This window comes from Martes martes (genome assembly GCF_963455335.1).
Source record: "Martes martes genome assembly, chromosome: 4".
NCBI classification, from domain to species: Eukaryota; Metazoa; Chordata; class Mammalia; order Carnivora; family Mustelidae; genus Martes; species Martes martes.
The window spans coordinates 46,630,458-46,647,322 of record NC_137891.1 but is presented as its reverse complement, the minus strand read 5'-3'; positions in this window follow the sequence as shown (position 1 = coordinate 46,647,322).

Genomic DNA, 16,865 nt, shown 5'->3' with positions numbered 1-16,865 from the left:
CTAAAGTAAGTCTTTAGTAAGAAGTAATGAACTTGAATATTAACAAGATTCTGATCAAAAGATATGGAAATATATTTAAATTAAAATTATGTTGACATTATGTTAATGTAAAATGGTAACTCTCATCTAGTTTGAGGCTGTTTTAATCAGTATATTAAAATGCATTTTAACATTTCACTACTCTAAATCCATGTAAATATGAAAAATTCTGAACTTTCATTTGATATTCTTTTAAATAATTTTAATACATAAAAATTTAAAAATAACTTCTGATCTTTTTTGTCAATTGTAGTACCCGGAACAAGGATTCACTGGATGTAATATATGTGCTTTAATGTTACATATTAATGCATTTTAATAAATTTCATCTATAATGCATCATCCTGACCTATCTCTGACCAAGATATGTCCTATCTTTCTAGTGGGCTGAACTTTTTACCTGGTAACTTTTTTCTATCTCTCCCTTTCATCCTCCCTTCCATCCTCCCTCCCTTCCTTCCTTCCTTCCTTCCTTCCTTCCTATATCAATCATTATTGCCATCATTTAAAGAATTCACAGTCTGGTTTGGGAATTGGACAGTTGGACAAATAAAATACTGCAAGTTCAGAAGTTGCCCATCCCATGTCTTCCTCCTCTAAACTGCTCACCACTTGTATGAGTGGTGGGCTTGGCCCCTGAAATCAGGTTTTATTAGATGAACCACCCATTACTATATAGTCCTGAGGACAAGTGTTTCCGAATGTTCCAAAAGACTTAAATATTTTATTTGTACTACATAAATAGAATCTTGATTTTATTTTCAGGTTGTTATTTTGTGGTAGTTTTTGTTGCTAAAATAAAAAAATCAAATTATATCATAATACTAACATATTCATCAGCTGTATGAAGTTTACTGATACTCTATTTTGGAAACAAAATTTGCTCTTTGAATCATTTTTTTTTCTTTGAGTCATATTTTTTTTTTAAAGATTTTATTTATTTACTTGACAGAGAGAGACACAGCGAGAGAGGGAACACAAGCAGGGGGAGTGAGAGAGGAAGAAGCAGGCTTCCTGCTCAGCAGGGAGCCCAATGAGGGGCTCAATCCCAGGACCCCAGGATCATGACCTGAGCCAAAGGCAGACGCTTAACGACTAAGCCACCCAGACACCCCAGTCTCTGATTCGTTTTTTAAAACAACATGTTCCCCCCACAACCCTCTGACTTGGCTCTTGTTTTATCAGTTTAACTCAAAATATAAGGGAATCCCAGTTTTCTGACATGGAGATTTTTTTTTTAATAGAGACTATACTCTTGGATTGTCTTTCTTTCTAAAACACTGTTAAAAATACTAAAAGAAAATATAACCCCCGATTGCTGCAGTATTTACTGACAAGGCATGCTACTAAAATTCAGATAGGAGTAAGTTTAGGTTTCAGGTTTCAGATATGGTGTTTAACTACTAATAAATTCTGAACCTGAGATTCCTCTCCAGTAGGAATGATACACATACCTTATTACTTTGTTGTGAGGAATAAACCAGGGTACATGTATAAGTGTACCTACCCAGTGACCAACTTATGTTAGAATCTCAATAAATGAAATCTTGTCTTCCACTTGTGAGTTTACTTCTAATCTGTAAATTCCGGACACATTATTGAATGAATTATTCTCTGTGTCCTCTTAGATACATTAGTTGACCTTTTTGCCCTCTGTTTTCTTATCTTCTAAATAAGGAATGGAATCAGATAATATTCTAAGTATACTTCTATCTCAAAAACTCCTTTTCAAACAGGGATATAAGGAAGATTGACCTGAGAGAAAAAATGTAACTATATCCTAGAATACTAAAGTTTTGGATTTGAATGTAAAAATCTATCACTAACTATGAAGCTTTGGATCAGTGGTTAATTTCATTAAGCATCAGGTCTTCCTCTTCATGAAATAAGGGCAAATAATGTTTATCTTATAACTTTCACTTGAATATTAAATAGTATATTGTCAAGAATCAAAGGCTTCTCAATTAATAATAATTATTATATTATTTTAATACTATAATCATTACCGTATCATCATTATTGTTTTTTCCGTGTCTCAATTTTAGAATAGAGGCTTGAAGAATAATTTTATCGTAAGTTTAGTAAAATGATTATCTAAATAATATGTGTATTCAAATTCTTAGGGACCGTGAACCATTAAGGAAACACATGTTCCCTCCTATTTAGTTCAGGGAATATTTATCTAAAAACATTCTTAACATTTTTATGTTTTCAAAAAGAAATTATTGAAAAATCTAAAATTTCCATATGCTGGGGCAACAGCAGTAGGGAAAAAAGCAAACCAACTCTGCTCACATAGAGCTTATAGTCTAGCATTAGGATTAGGTGATATACTCTATATCAGTTAGATTTTCCAGGTAACAAACCACTTCACAATTAGTGTTTTAAGACAATAAACAGTTATTATTTCTCATCAATTCTGTGGGTTGGCTAGGAAAGTCTTCTGGTCTGCACTGGCACATCTTATGGGTGACCTAAGATGAACTCATATGTCTAGAATTTGGATGGAGTACATGGTCAAGGGGGATGACTTGACCAAGGGTCTTCTTTTAATATAACATACTTGGTTTAAGCTCCTGCGCAGGTACTAGTGGGTGCAGAGTTCCCATAAGCAGAAAGACAGAGTGAGCCCCATGTGTAAGAAAACTGTTAAGTCTCTGCTTAAATCATGTTTTCAGTTGTCCTATTGGCTAAAGCAAAGAACCTAGCAAACCTGAGCCACTGTGGGGTAGAGTACTCAATCTACTACATAATCAGTTGACATGAGATTCAAAACTGGGGCTCTTAGGACCAGGAAAATGGGCTAAAAGAGACAATAAGAGCAGAGGGTAACCTAGCAGCCCAATGGTCTGAGATTGAATGAAAGAAAAACAGTTACCTCCTAAGGAATCTTAGCAATAGAGAATCATCATGGAAAAGTCAGGTTTTAGTTGGAGCAGGAAGGGAAGGAAAAATTTCTAAATTGGTGAACAAGAAAAAAATTGAGGGAGTAGGAAATTTTGATAAGGAGTGACAATGATTTCCTGAGGGGTTTGGGAGCTGAGAATGAGATCAAATTAAGAGATCAAAAGCCAAGTGATAAGGAGTAAGGCGAGAGTTTGGGGTTTATTCTGGAGATTAGTATAAGAAGAATAAATGTGTATCATAGAAGTTTTTCACTTAGAGTAACCTTGCTGAGGAGATATTAAGATGGGATATTGTGTTTGCCGTAACTGTTTCTACTAGAGAAAACTACTAAAGGACCAGACAAATAGTCATTTCAAGCTTTACCAGACTCTTAGTGGATCTGTCTGAAGACTTTTCATGACCAATAACAAATGTTGAAACTACTTTGTGTAGCCCTTGAACATTCTTTTCCATCCAGAGTGTTACTTTTTACTCCTTCGTAAGCACAGCCACCATTGACTCTCCACCATGCTAGAACTTAAAAGTGTACATTTCACCCCCTCAGTGAACTACTGAGTGTACTTCTTTTCCTGGCATGTGGTCACTTGACTGATAAAACAGCTTTGTCTTTCTTTTTTTTTTTTTTTGAGAATCTTTTTAATTTTTTGTTAAGAGCCTTACAAGATGGTCACAGAACAAGTGCTGGTGAGCCTTCCAGGTGGGGGGTGAGGAGGGCATCTTTCAGAGCATGCAGATTTCCAAAGAGGATGTGCAAAGCTCAGCAGGGAAAGTTGAGAGCATTCAGACCTCTAGGCCTCATGTCTAACATCCAGAACACAAAGAAACCTTTTTAATAGAGGATAAATTTTATAGTGCACACTTTGGCAACATGTATGCTAAAATTGGAATGATACGGAGAAGTTTATCATGGCCCCTGCATGAGGATGACATGCACATTTGTGAAGATATGTTTTATAAAATATATGCTCCCTAGGATCAACAAAATGTTCTATAAAGCTAGATGTTTTATGTATATAGGCAAAGTAAAAATCCTCCTAATTTATCTCTACATTTAGACATTATTTCTAAACATTCTTATTTTATCTTCACAGTCAAATATAGCTTAATCATCCATGAATATATCTAAAGTAATGAATTTATTTACATGAATGAACTATTATTTATTGTTCTATATACATAGATGATTTTCAATTTAACAGTTCTACATTATTTTTAAGTAATTCTCTAGCAGTGCCCTTGATTTTAGCAGACTAAAATTTTGAGAATAAGTTCATTCTACCTATCCATAAACTTCATGATTTTAAAAGTCTTTATCATACTGCCCAGACTTTATCTTTCCAGTTAGAGGACTCCTCATTTGTAGTCTGTCATTATCCAGAAGGTTCCCCATACCCTTGATCAACAGTAGAAAGGTTAAGCTTCACTTTCTAAATCAGGATTTGAAGGAACTTGATAAGAGACAGCTAGAGTCAGGGATCATTAATCACTATCATGCTAGAAACATTGAGAAAAGTATCAAGAAATAAAGCATTGTAATTTGGGACCTTTCTTTTCTTTTCTTTTTTTTTTCTTCTTTCAAAATTTTGAATAACATAAGTTAAGAGAATTAAGTTTAAAAATTGAGTTACTAAATAAGGCTTATGATAAAAATTTGTTTTTGAAATGCTACAGTCTTTCAAAATAGCACAGATTTTATATGATGTTTTATTAGTAAACTTGAAGTTAAATTCTTTCTCTTCAGGTTTAATAGACTCACACAAAGACTTGAAAAGCTGGAATTTTCTTATATTCCTCCTTGTCTCTCCATATGCCTTTATATCACTCCCTCTCTCCATCCTCCAGCTGCCAGAAAGTCACCTATTAAGCTGTATCTAATATCTATATAATATTTTTCATACCTGTTTAGGATCTGAGGGGAAAACTCTCATATATTTATTTTCATAATACGTTGCTTGAAGTAAATAATGGGTTATAATGTGCTCTGCAACCAGACTGACATGAGATTGTGTTGGGAAAAGAGAGGAAAGGAAGGAGTATGTCTGTATGTGCATATATGCGTATATGCTTATGTTAGAGAAAGAGCTAGAGTGTGAGCAGAAGATATTAACTATTTTTGAAGGATATAGCACCTCTGTTGGATATATGATGCTGTGGAATTTAGACAACTGAGAGATGGTACATGGGAGATTGCTAATGCTATGGGTGTGGATGAATTCTTTCAAGGAAAGTGTATAGAATGAGAATTGGAAAAATCCAGGAACAATTTTGTTCACAAATACAAAATGAGAAGCTCTAAGTAGTAAGAGTTTGATCTGGACTTATAGCCAGAAAACTGCTATTTGGTCACTAAGATATACAAATTTAAAAACTAAGATTTTCTTTAGGCTTCAATGGTAGTTATGAAAAGCACTGGGAGAAGCAAATGTTAAACAGTAATTACTGAACATTCCCTATGTGCTTTGAAGCATTTGAATCATATCCTATTGGTTTAAAATTATAATAAAACCTAAAATGGACGATTGGAATACAAGCAAGTATTATGAGGCATATTTCAGATCCTTTCTACAAGTAAGTTGAAGAAAAAATAGGAGATGTTCATTTGCAAACAAATGATGATTCTCAGGGTGCCCACATGGCTCAGTGGGTTAAGCATCTGCCTTTGGCTCAGGTGGTGATCTCAGAGTCCTGGGATCAAGCCCCACATTGGACTCTCTGCTCAGCAGGGAGCCTGCTTCCCCGCTCTCTTCCTGCCTCTCTGCCTACTTGTGATTTCTCTCTCTGTCAAATAAATAAATAAATAAAATCTTAAAAAAAATGATGATTTTCCTTGATTCTTTGTTAGTTATCAAAATCTTTCTAATAAAATTTTGTGTACTTAAAGCAAATGCACAAAGTGGCTATCAACATGTAGTTGATTTATATATTTAATATATTTGTATTTCATTGATATATAATTGACACACAGTATTACAGTAGTTTCAGGTGTACAATGTCATGACTTGACAAGTTTATACATCATGCTATACTCACCACAAGGGTAGCCATCATCAGTCACCTTATAACGTTCTTCTAACACTAGTGGCTGTATTCCCTAAATTGTGTGTTTTATTCCCATAATTTATTCATTCCATAATTGGAAGCCTGTATCTCCCACGCCCGTTCACCTATCTTGCCCACCCCCCACTTAACTACACCTTTGGCAGTCATCAGTTCTCTGTATTTATGGGTCTCTTTCTGCTTTTTTTGTTTGCTTGTTCATTTGTTTTTTCACATTCCATATGTAAGTGAAATCATATAGTATTTGTCTCAGTTTGACTTACTTCATTTAGAATAACACACTTTAAGTCCAACAATTTGTTGCAAATGGCAAGATATCATAGTTTTTTTTTGTTTTTTGTTTTTTAACGGCTGAGCAATATTCTAGTGTGTGTGTGTGTGTATTTATAAATAATGCTGCAATAAGCATAGAGATACATTTATCTGTTTTGAGTTAGTGCTTTTATGTTCTTTGGATAAATACTCAGTAGTGGAATTTGTGGATTATATGGTAATTCTTTTTTTTTTTTTTTTTTTTGCGGAATCTCCATCATGTTTCCACAGAGGCTGCATCAGTTTCCATTCTCACCAAAGTTCATGAAGGTTCCTTTTCCCTACATCTTTGCTAACACCTGTTACTTCTTATCTTTTTGATACTAGCCATTCTGACAAGTGTGAGATATCAAGCATCTTTTCACATTGCTGTTGACCATCTGTATAACTTTGGGAAAATGTTCTGGTCTTCTGCCCATTTATAAAATCACTTTTTTTTTTTTTTTTTTTTGGTGATGAGTTGTATAAGTTCTTTATATATTCTGGATATTAAACTCTTCTTAGATTTATCATTTGCAAATATCTTTCTCCATTCACTAGATTGCTTTTTTGTTTTGTTGATGGTTTGTGAAAAGCTTTTTATTTTGGTGTAGTCCCAGTAGTTTAATTTTGCTTTTATTTACTTGCCTGAGGAGGTGTATCTAGAAAAATGTTTCCATGGCCAGTATCAAAGGAATTAATGACTATATTTCCTTCTAGAATTTTTATGGTTTCAGGTCTCATATTTAGGTCTTTAATCCATTTTGAGTTTATTTTTGTGTATGGTTCAAGAAAGTGGTCAAGTTTTATTGTTTTGCATGTAGCTGTCTAGTTTTTCTAGTACTATTTGAAGGGACTGTCTTTTCCCCATTGCATATTCTTGCCTCCTTTGTCATAGATTAGTTGATCATATAAGTATGGGTTTATATTTATATCTGGGCTCTCTATTCTGTTCCATTAATCTATGTGTGTATTTTTGTGCCAGTACCATACCATTTTGATTACTACAGCTTTGTAGTATAACTTGAAATCCAGAATTGTGATACCTTCAGTTTTGTTTTTTGACTTCAAAATTGCTTTGGCTACATGGGTTCTTTTGTGGTTCCATATAAATTTTAGTATTATTTATTCTAGTTCTGTGAAAAATGCTGTTGGCATTTTGAAAGGGATTACATTAAATCTGTAGATTGCTTTGGATAGTATGGACATTTTACCAATATTTGTTCTCCCAAATGATGAGCATGGAATATCTTTCCATTTGTCTGTGTCATCTTCAATTTCTTTCATAAGTGCTTTATAGTTTTCAGAATATAGTTCTTTCACCTCTTATTAGTTTAATCCTGGGTATTTTACTCTTTTTGGTGCAATTACAAATGGGATTGTTTTCTTAATTTCTCTGTTGCTTCTTTATTAGTACATAGAAATGCAATGAATTTCTGTACATTGATTTTGTATCCTGCAAACCTACTGAATTCATTTATCACTTTTTTTTTTCATTTATCACTTTTAGTAGTTTTTTGGTGGTCTTTAAGGTTTTCTGTACACAGTATGCTGTCTCCAAATAGTCAAAGTTTTACTTCTTTCCTACTAACTTGGATGTCTTATATTTCTTTTGGTTGTGTGATTGCTATGGTTAGTAATTCCAGTAATAAGCTGAATAAAAGTGGTGAGAGTAGACATCCTTGTGTTGTTCCTGACCTCAGGAGGAAAGCTCTCAATATTTTACTTTTGAGTATAATGTTAGCTATGTGTTGTGCATATATGGCCTTTATTACATTGAGGTATGTTCTCTCTAAACCTACTTTGTTGAAGGTTTTTATCATGATATTGAATTTTTTATCATGATATTGGACTTTCTCAAGCACATTTTCTGATCTATTGAAATGATTATATATTTTTATCTTTTCTCTTATTGGTGTGATTTGTCATATTGATTGATTTGTGAATATTGAATCACTCTTGCATCGTGGTAATTAATCCCACATGATTGTGTTGAATGATTTTTTTTTAATATGTTGTTGAATTTGGTTTGCTAATATTTTATTGAGGATTTTTGCATCTGTATTCATCAGAGATACTGACCTGTAGTTCTCTTTTTTTTATAGTGATTTTTATAAGTTTTAGGTATTGGGATAATATGTTCCTTGTAAAATGAATTTAGAGATTTTCCTTCTTCTATTTTTTGGAACAGTTTGCGAAGAACAAGGATTAGCTCTTCTTTAATTGCTTGGTAGAATTTTCCTGTGAAGTTATCTGATCTTGGACTTTTGTGTATTGTAACTCTTTTTAAAATTACTGATTCACTTTTATTGCTGATGATAGTCTGTTCAAATTTAATGTTTCTTCCTGATTCAGTTTTCAGAGGTTATGTATTTTAGGAATCTACCAGTTTCTTCTAGTTTGCCCAATTTGTTGGCATATAATTTTCATAATCTTTTATAATCCTTTGTATTTCTATGGTGGCATTTGTTATTTCTTTTCTTTCATTTCTGATTTTGTTTAGATCGTCTCTCTTTTTTTGGGTAAAGGTTTATTGATTTTGTTGATCTTTTCAAAGAACCAGCTCCAGGACTCATTGATCTGTTCTATTGAGGGTTGTGTGCAAGTGTGTGTGCGCACGTGCATGCACGCGCATGCATGTGCATTGTTGCTATTTTATGTTTTCTTTTGTTTTTTGTTTTTTAGTTTTTATTTCATTTATTTCTGCTCTAATCTTTATTATTTCTTTCCTTCTACTGATTTGTTCTTTTTCTATTTTCCTTTAGGTGTAAGTCTAGATGGTTTCAGATTTTCTTTCTTTATGAGGTAGGCCTGTATTGCTATAAACTTCCCTCTCAGAACTGCTTTTGCTGCATCCCAAAGATTGTGGACCATGTGTTTATGTGTTTTCATTTTCATTTGTTTTACATTTGTTAGTTTCCTCCTTGATTTTTTGGTTGACCCATTCATTGTTTAGTAGCATGTTATTTATCTTCCATCTATTTGTGCTCTTTCAGATTTTTTTTTTTTAATGGTTGATTTCTAGTTTCATAGTGTTGTGGTCAGCAAAGATGCATGAATGAATTTGTTCTCTTTGAATGTGTTGAACCTTGTTTTGTGGCCTACCATATGATCTTCTAGAGAATGTTCCATGTGCTTTTTAAAAGAATCTGTATTCTGCTGTTTTAGGATGGAATGTTCTGAATATATCTGTTAAACTCATCTGGTCCAATATGCCATTTAAAGCCACTGTTTCCTTGTTAAATTTCTGTTCAGATGATCTGTCCATCTGTGTAAGCGGGGTGTTAAAGTCCTCTACTATTATTGTCTTACTAGTGATTACTTCCTTTATACTTATTATTAATTGCTTCAAGTATTTGAATGCTCAAATATTTGGTGCATAGGTACTTACAATTGTTATATCTTCTTGTTAGATTGTCTCCTTTATTATGATATAGTGCCTTTGTCTCTTGTCTTTGTTTTAAAGTATTTTGTGTGAGGTAAGTATTGCTACCCTGGCTTTTACCCATTCATTTGCATGATAAATGCTTCTCCAACCGTTCACTTTCAATTTGTATGTGTGTAGGTCTGAACTGAGGCTCCTGTAGGCAGCATATAGATGTTTCTTGTTTCTTATTCATTCCATCACTCTGTGTCTTTTGATTGATGCATTTAGTCCATTTACATTCAAAGTAATTATTGATAGGGTATGTATTGCATTTTGTTACTTGTATTATGGTTGTTTTTGTAGCTTTTCCTCCATTCCTTCTCTTGCTCTCTTCTCTCACATCTTTAGTGATATACTTGGATTTTTTTTTCTCTCTCTCCTTTTCTTTTTCCATATCTGTTGCGGGATTTAATTTGTGATTTTCATTCAGTTTGTATATAACATCTTCTGTATATAGCAGTTTATATTAAGTTGATGTTGCTTAAATTTGAATCCATTCTTTACTCTTCTTCCCTCACCCACATTGTAAGTATAGTATATGGTGTCATACTTTACATCCTTAATTTTGTGTGTTCTTTGACTGATTTTTTTAATAGATATATGCATTTTTACTGTTTTTGTATTTCCTACTTTCCTTACTCTGGCTTATGAGTCCACTCAGAGTCCCCTTTAATCTTTCTTGTATAGCTGGTTTAGTGGTCATGAATTCCTTTAACTTTTATTTGTTTGGGAAACTCTTCATCTCTCCTTCTACTCTGAATGACATCCTTGTTGAAAAGGGTATTCTTGGCTTCAGGTTTTTTCCCTTCAGCACTTTGAAAAGACAATGCTGCTTCCTTTTCTGGCTGGCAAAGTTTCTGCTTAAAAATTCAGCTGGTAGCCTTATGGAGTTTCCCTTGTATGTAACTGTTTTCTTTTCTCTTGATGCTTTTAAAATTCTCTCTTTATCACTACTTTTTGTCATCTTAATTACTATGTGTCTTGGTGTGGACCTCCTTGTGTTGATTTCGTTTGGTTATCTCTGTGCCTCCTGGATCTGATTTTTGTTTTCTTATTCAGACTAGGGAAGATTTCAGCTATTATTTTTTCAAATAAATGTTCTTCCCCTTTTCCTTTTCTGGGATCTCTATGATGCTAATGTTATTATGTTTGATGGTATCACTGAGTTCTCTAGTTATATTGTCTTTTTGCATAATTTTTTTCTCCCACCTGATCAGATTGATTACTTTTCATTACTCTGTCCTCCAGGTTGCTGATTTGTTCTTCTACTTTGTCTACAATTTATTCCATCTAGCGTGTTTTTAATTTCACTTACTGTGTTCTCCATCCCTGATTGGTTCTTTTTAATCTCATTGTTATGAGTCTCAATGATGTCCTCCATTCTTTCTCAAATCTGGTGGGTATCTTAATCATTACTTTGAATTTTCAATCAAGCATATTACTTATCTTCATTTTGTCTAGGTCTCTTGCTGTAATTTTATCCTGTTATTTCATGTGGGACATATTCCTCTGTCCTCAGAGGAATTTTGTCTAACTCCTCATTTTGTCTGACTCTCTTTGTCTGTTTCTGTGTGTTGGGAAAGACAACTCTGTCTCCTGTACTTGAAAGCAATGGCCTTATAAAGATGAGGTCCTGCAGTTCTCTGCTGTGTATCTTTCCTTCTTCACTAGAACCTAGTGCTTTCAGGGATATCTCTTATGTGTCATGTGTGTGCCCTGCTGTTGTGGCTGAGCCAATTTTTCCTTCAGTTCAGTCATCTGCAATGCCTCTCTCTTCCTATTGTGGGCAGTGTTTGGTTCCTGTGGTGTTACTGGACCAGTCTGAGGCCACTTTAGGCTGGAGTTGAGTCAGACAGGTGTTTGCCAGAGATGCAGGAGTAGCAAACTGCCAGGCACTTTCCCTGTGGTGTTCTATGTGAAGCTTTCATTGGTGGGCAAGGCCTGTAGTCTGACTGCATATATTCCTCCAGCTCTTTGCTGGGGCCATAGTCTGACTGGTATGTGTGATTACCTTTCCCTCTCTCTGGGGCAGTGGTCACTTTAGAGTGGTGCTGGCCACTGTAGGGACTGCTTGCCCACTGCCAGGCTTGCAGCACTTCCCTGGATGAGCTCTGGCCAAGAAAGTATTGGAGAGGGTGCATCTACTGAAGCACGGTGTGGAAGTCTGGGAAGTAGCATTACCAAGCTTTCCATGCCTGGTCCTGTGCAGAAGGGGCCCTGTAGCACTGGGACTGAGGTGGTCTATCTGGGACTGAGGGGTGGATCCCTAGAAGTGCATTGCAGGGAAAGGTGGGTCACAATGCTGGTGCTAGCAAGCTTTGCGCAGTCTGGTCCTCTGTGGGAGTAGCCCTTCTGTGCCTGGACTGAGGTGAGCTGAGGGGTGGATTGGAAGAAGTGCGGTGCATGGAGGTGGTGCAGTGTGTTAGTAAGTTAGGTAGATACTTTTGAAATTGCTGCTTCTATGCTGTGTCTCTGCTGGCTGTTTGTTGTGTTGTCTCTTTAAGGCAGGGACTCAGTTTCCTCTCACCCTCCCAGGTCTCCCAGAGCTGAGTCTGCTGATTTGTTAAAAATTCCATGTTTTAAGCCCTGCCGGTTTTAAGAACTCCTGAAATTCAGCCCAGCTTTGGTAAAAAGCCAAATGTTATGGGGAACCGTCTTCCCCACATGGCCTTCCTGGTGTGGGTGTCTGTTTCTCCACCCTTGCACTGCCAGTGATGTCATTCCCTTCTGTGCACAGTTCCACAATTCTGTCCCTGACCCTGTTTCTATCCTCTTCCATGTGGTCTCTTCTCTACATTTAGTTGTGGAGTTTATTCTGCCAGTTTTTGAGTGATTTTCTTGGTTATTTACACTGATAGAGGTGTTATCTAGTTGTAGCTATAGGTGGAGGTGAGCTTAGGGTGCTACTACTCTGCCATCTTCCCTGGATGTCCCGGTCATAGGGTTTTTACCCTTTTTTTGTTGATATGGTATATCATGTCAATTGATTTGCAAATATTGATATATCCTTGCATCCTTGCAATAAATCCTACTTGATCACGTTAAATGATTCTTTTAAAAAATTGTTAAATGTGGTTTGCTAATATTTTGTTGAGGATTTTTGCATCCATGTATATGAAGAATATTGCCTGTGGTGTTCTCTTTTTGTAGTGCCTTTGTCTAGTTTTGGTTTCAGGATAATGCTGGTATAAGGATGTATATTAAATATGTTAGTGTAGGTACCTATGGAGAATTAGCATGGGAGTGAGGTTCAGGGAAGAGAGACAAGAAATACAAGGAGACAAGGAATAAAATAAGACAAAATGAGAGAGGTATCTTTAATGTGTCTATAATATGTAATATACTGAAAATGGATATGATGAACTCAGCATGCTCTTTAAGATCAAGTGATTAATTTTAAAAAGCATTTTTATTAATAGTACTGAATGTTAATAAATTATGAAAAAGTAAATTACAAAATTTATTTTTAAATGTGTATCATAGTTTCTAAGGGATTTAATGAAAAGGTATAATATTATATCTTCTAATGCTATCATTTGGACATGTTTTGTTTTGAATGTGTGACTAATCTTTCTCAAGATACAACTTATGCAGGAAAAATAGTTTTAATGTTTTAAATAATAGTCCATTTAAAGGAATGGATATTCAGTATTAGCAAATATAATTCCCAACAAAGAATGAATAAAAAATAACTGACCCTTAGATACATATTAAAATTTGAGTTAAAACTAAATGAACAGTATAAACAAAAATGTAATAACACTCCAATCAAAAGGCAAAAGAAAACTTTAACACCTATGTAATTTCTATTGGACCTATTAGAGTATATGATCTCTCTCTCTCTCTTTTCCTTTTTTTAATAAAGCAATGAAGTTCATACACATTCACTTAGGGCTGCAATCAATATTTATTGTTAATGCTTCTATTTTGTTTCTAAAACTTGCAAGTATTCACCATAATGAGATTTTAAGTAACTGCCTAAGGCAATACAGATTTTGTCATAAATAAGAAATTAGCTACGGCAAAAAGAGCAGCATATTAACATGCGTTGGGCAACTGTTCCAGTTTTTCTTAGCCTGAACAGAGTGTTAGTCTCTGCCATTATCACGCATTTTGCAGGCAACTTGTGAAGTTTTGTTATGGTTGTGTTTTCTCTCTCCAGTAAATGAGTCTTCATATTTTAAAGTAGTTATTTTTACTTTTTTTTTCCCCTTTCAAGTAGTTATTTTTACTTTTCCTCTCCATCCTAATGGAGTCTCTGGAGTAGAATACACTTTAAAAAAGCCCTTAATAACTATTTTCCAGTATAAGTACCAGTGTTAGCTTTTCACAATTTTTGCTAAGCATGATTTCAAGACAGTAAAGATAAACCTGTAATCTTATTGGCTGGTTCCTTATTTCATTTTTCTTCTTCACTCAAGTAAAGTATAAAGTGAAAGATGTAAGAGGGTAATTTATAGATATAGCCTCTAAATCCATAGTTTTTCATCTCATTGAACTCCCATTTGCTAGTTTTTCCTATTTTCTGCTAATAGAAATATCTTCTCAAGATTTCTCATGACTCTGCCATATTTTAAATTCTCAAACTTTATTATTGTTCAAGGCACACAGTCCTCGTCTGGTACTCAAGGCCTTAATTTAATCAAATTCCTATTGCTGTGACAGAATGTTAAATGGAACGTTCTCTGTGGCTTCAGAGATACTGTAGTGATCCCAAAAGCCAAGGAGAACTATAAATGCATATCAGCTAAGCAAGACAGGTAAACAAATTGCACTGATTTTGCAATCCTCTCACAGTTCATGCCAAAGCTATATGAAGGGAAACTGGTTCCAATGGAAACAACCAAGCTCAATGCTAGGTGCGTTTCCTCGCTCCTCCCTCTCTGCTCCTCTTACCCTAAGCAATCTGAGAATTGCTTAAGAGAATACAAATGGAGAGCTGATTATGTGTCCACTGGATTTGAAGAATAGTGATACCAAGAAAGTACCCCATACACCTAAAGATCAGAGACTGCTCAGAGTGAGGAGAGAGGCACTGGTGTGTAGGATTCACTTCCAGCTATTGGAGGCAGAGAGTGTTTCTTATGCTCCAGAGCTGGACCCCTAGGAAGAAACCTGGATTTAGATGATGTTGAAAGAAAATCACAAATGGAGAGAACATTTGTGGAGAAGATCCCATTGAAATCCAGGGGTGAAGAGAGTGCTTGTGTGTTAACACAAAATAAGATCCTAAGAGATAAAAATCAGCATTTGGGCACATGTTACAGTGTGGGAGTACTGAAGCCAGGTATAACGGTACCAATCTAGTATGATCTTTTCTACTTGTTCCTTTTTCCTTGGCTTCTAGCCTTGCAGAAACTAGCAACAGTAGAGTTCATGCATGGGGAGTCAAAGACAAAGGGGAAAGGAAAGAAACCAAACAAACTTGGATTCCCCAACTGTAAATACCAAAACAAAATTAGATGGAAACTGGAATAAAGTAGGCAGGCTTTTGTTCACAGTGTGAAGTTGAACATTTGATATTAGACATGATTAGATTTTTCTGCAACTTGTAAACATATCTGTGTTAGGACAGATTGATTGGAACAGCTATGAGACTGTTTGCTATCTCCTCAAGAGTGAAGGAGAAACCAGGTGACATAAAGTTCTGTAAACTCATGCCCCCTCCTGTACTGCCCCTGTATGAGTTATCCGTTAGGGTACAATGTTATTTTTTTCACCCCCCCCCTTTGTCCTCTACCCCTTACTTAGTTTCATTAATATTTATTTGCACTATACATATTTATGGAAAAGAGTTTGTTCACCTAGTCAAAATTGAAGTTTTAAAATTTAAAAATTATGCTCATCTATTTTCTCCTACTTTGGACAGTATCATCTTTTCTCTGAGACAGTGATTACCACAGACTAAACTGGGGGTGAAGTTCATGGAGAACAAATGGTACAAGAAAGTGTGAGAGACAATTATCATATCTCATTTACATGTGGAATTTAAGAAACAAAACAGGATCAAGGGGAAGGGGGAAGGAAAAATAAAGATGAAATTAGAGAGGGAGACAAACCATAAAAGACTCTTTTTTTTTTTTAATTTTTTAAAGGTTTTATTTATTTGACACAGAGAGAGATCACAAGTAAGCAGAGAGGCAGGCAGAGAGAGGGGGAAGCAGGCTCTCTGCTCAGGCTCCCTGCTGAGCAGAGAGCCTGATGCAGGACTCGATCCCAGGACCCTGAGATCATGACCTGAGCTGAAGGCAGAGGCTCAACGGCTGAGCCACCCAGGCGCCCTTTTTAATTTTTTTTTTAAAGGTTTTATTTATTTGCCATAAGAGACTCTTAATCATAGAAACAAACTGAAGGTTCCTGGAGGGGAAGAGGTGGAAGATGGGGTAACTGGGTGGTGGATATTAAGGATGGCATGTGATGTAATGAGCACTGGTATTATATAAGACTGATGAAGCACTGAACTCTACCTCTGAAACTAATAATACACTATATGTTAATTAATTGAACTTAAATAAAATATTTTAAAAAGTGTGAGAGAAAATCAGCATTGGCTAATATCTTAAAATTTTGTCAGATTGCGGCAGAGACTGTTAGCTGTCTTCCTTGAATATGTTCTCCCCTACTTACATATTGTAATAGAATTTAGCCTGGGAAAAATAGCTGCTTAGCTAAATAATACATTTTCTAGCCATTTTTCAGCCAAGCTGACCATATAATTAAGTTCTGTCATTTGGAGGTATATAAAATGATGAATTTTTCTGTCAGGTCGTACTTAAAGGGAAGAGGTGTGTTCTTCCTGTCTCTTCTTCCATTTTGTGGTTTGGAAAATGGACGCAGTAGCAGGCCATCTTGTGCCTTGTGGATGAGGTTAGTGTGTTTTGCCTGCAGAAGGAGCTGTAGGATTAGCCCTGTAGTGCTTAAACTCAGACTGCCACATCAGAGAGCTATAAGTTTATATATTTAAGTTAGTTATTTTAGTCATCCTAGCTAAAATAGCCACCAAAAATATGCTGATTTTTCTATTAATCTTGCAAGTTGGAAGACTTGGATCGATACTTGCACACTTAATTCAGCTTTCAGGATATTAATATTGTATTAATCTTATACATGGTGTTATTAATTTGATATAAATAATAGTTTCAAT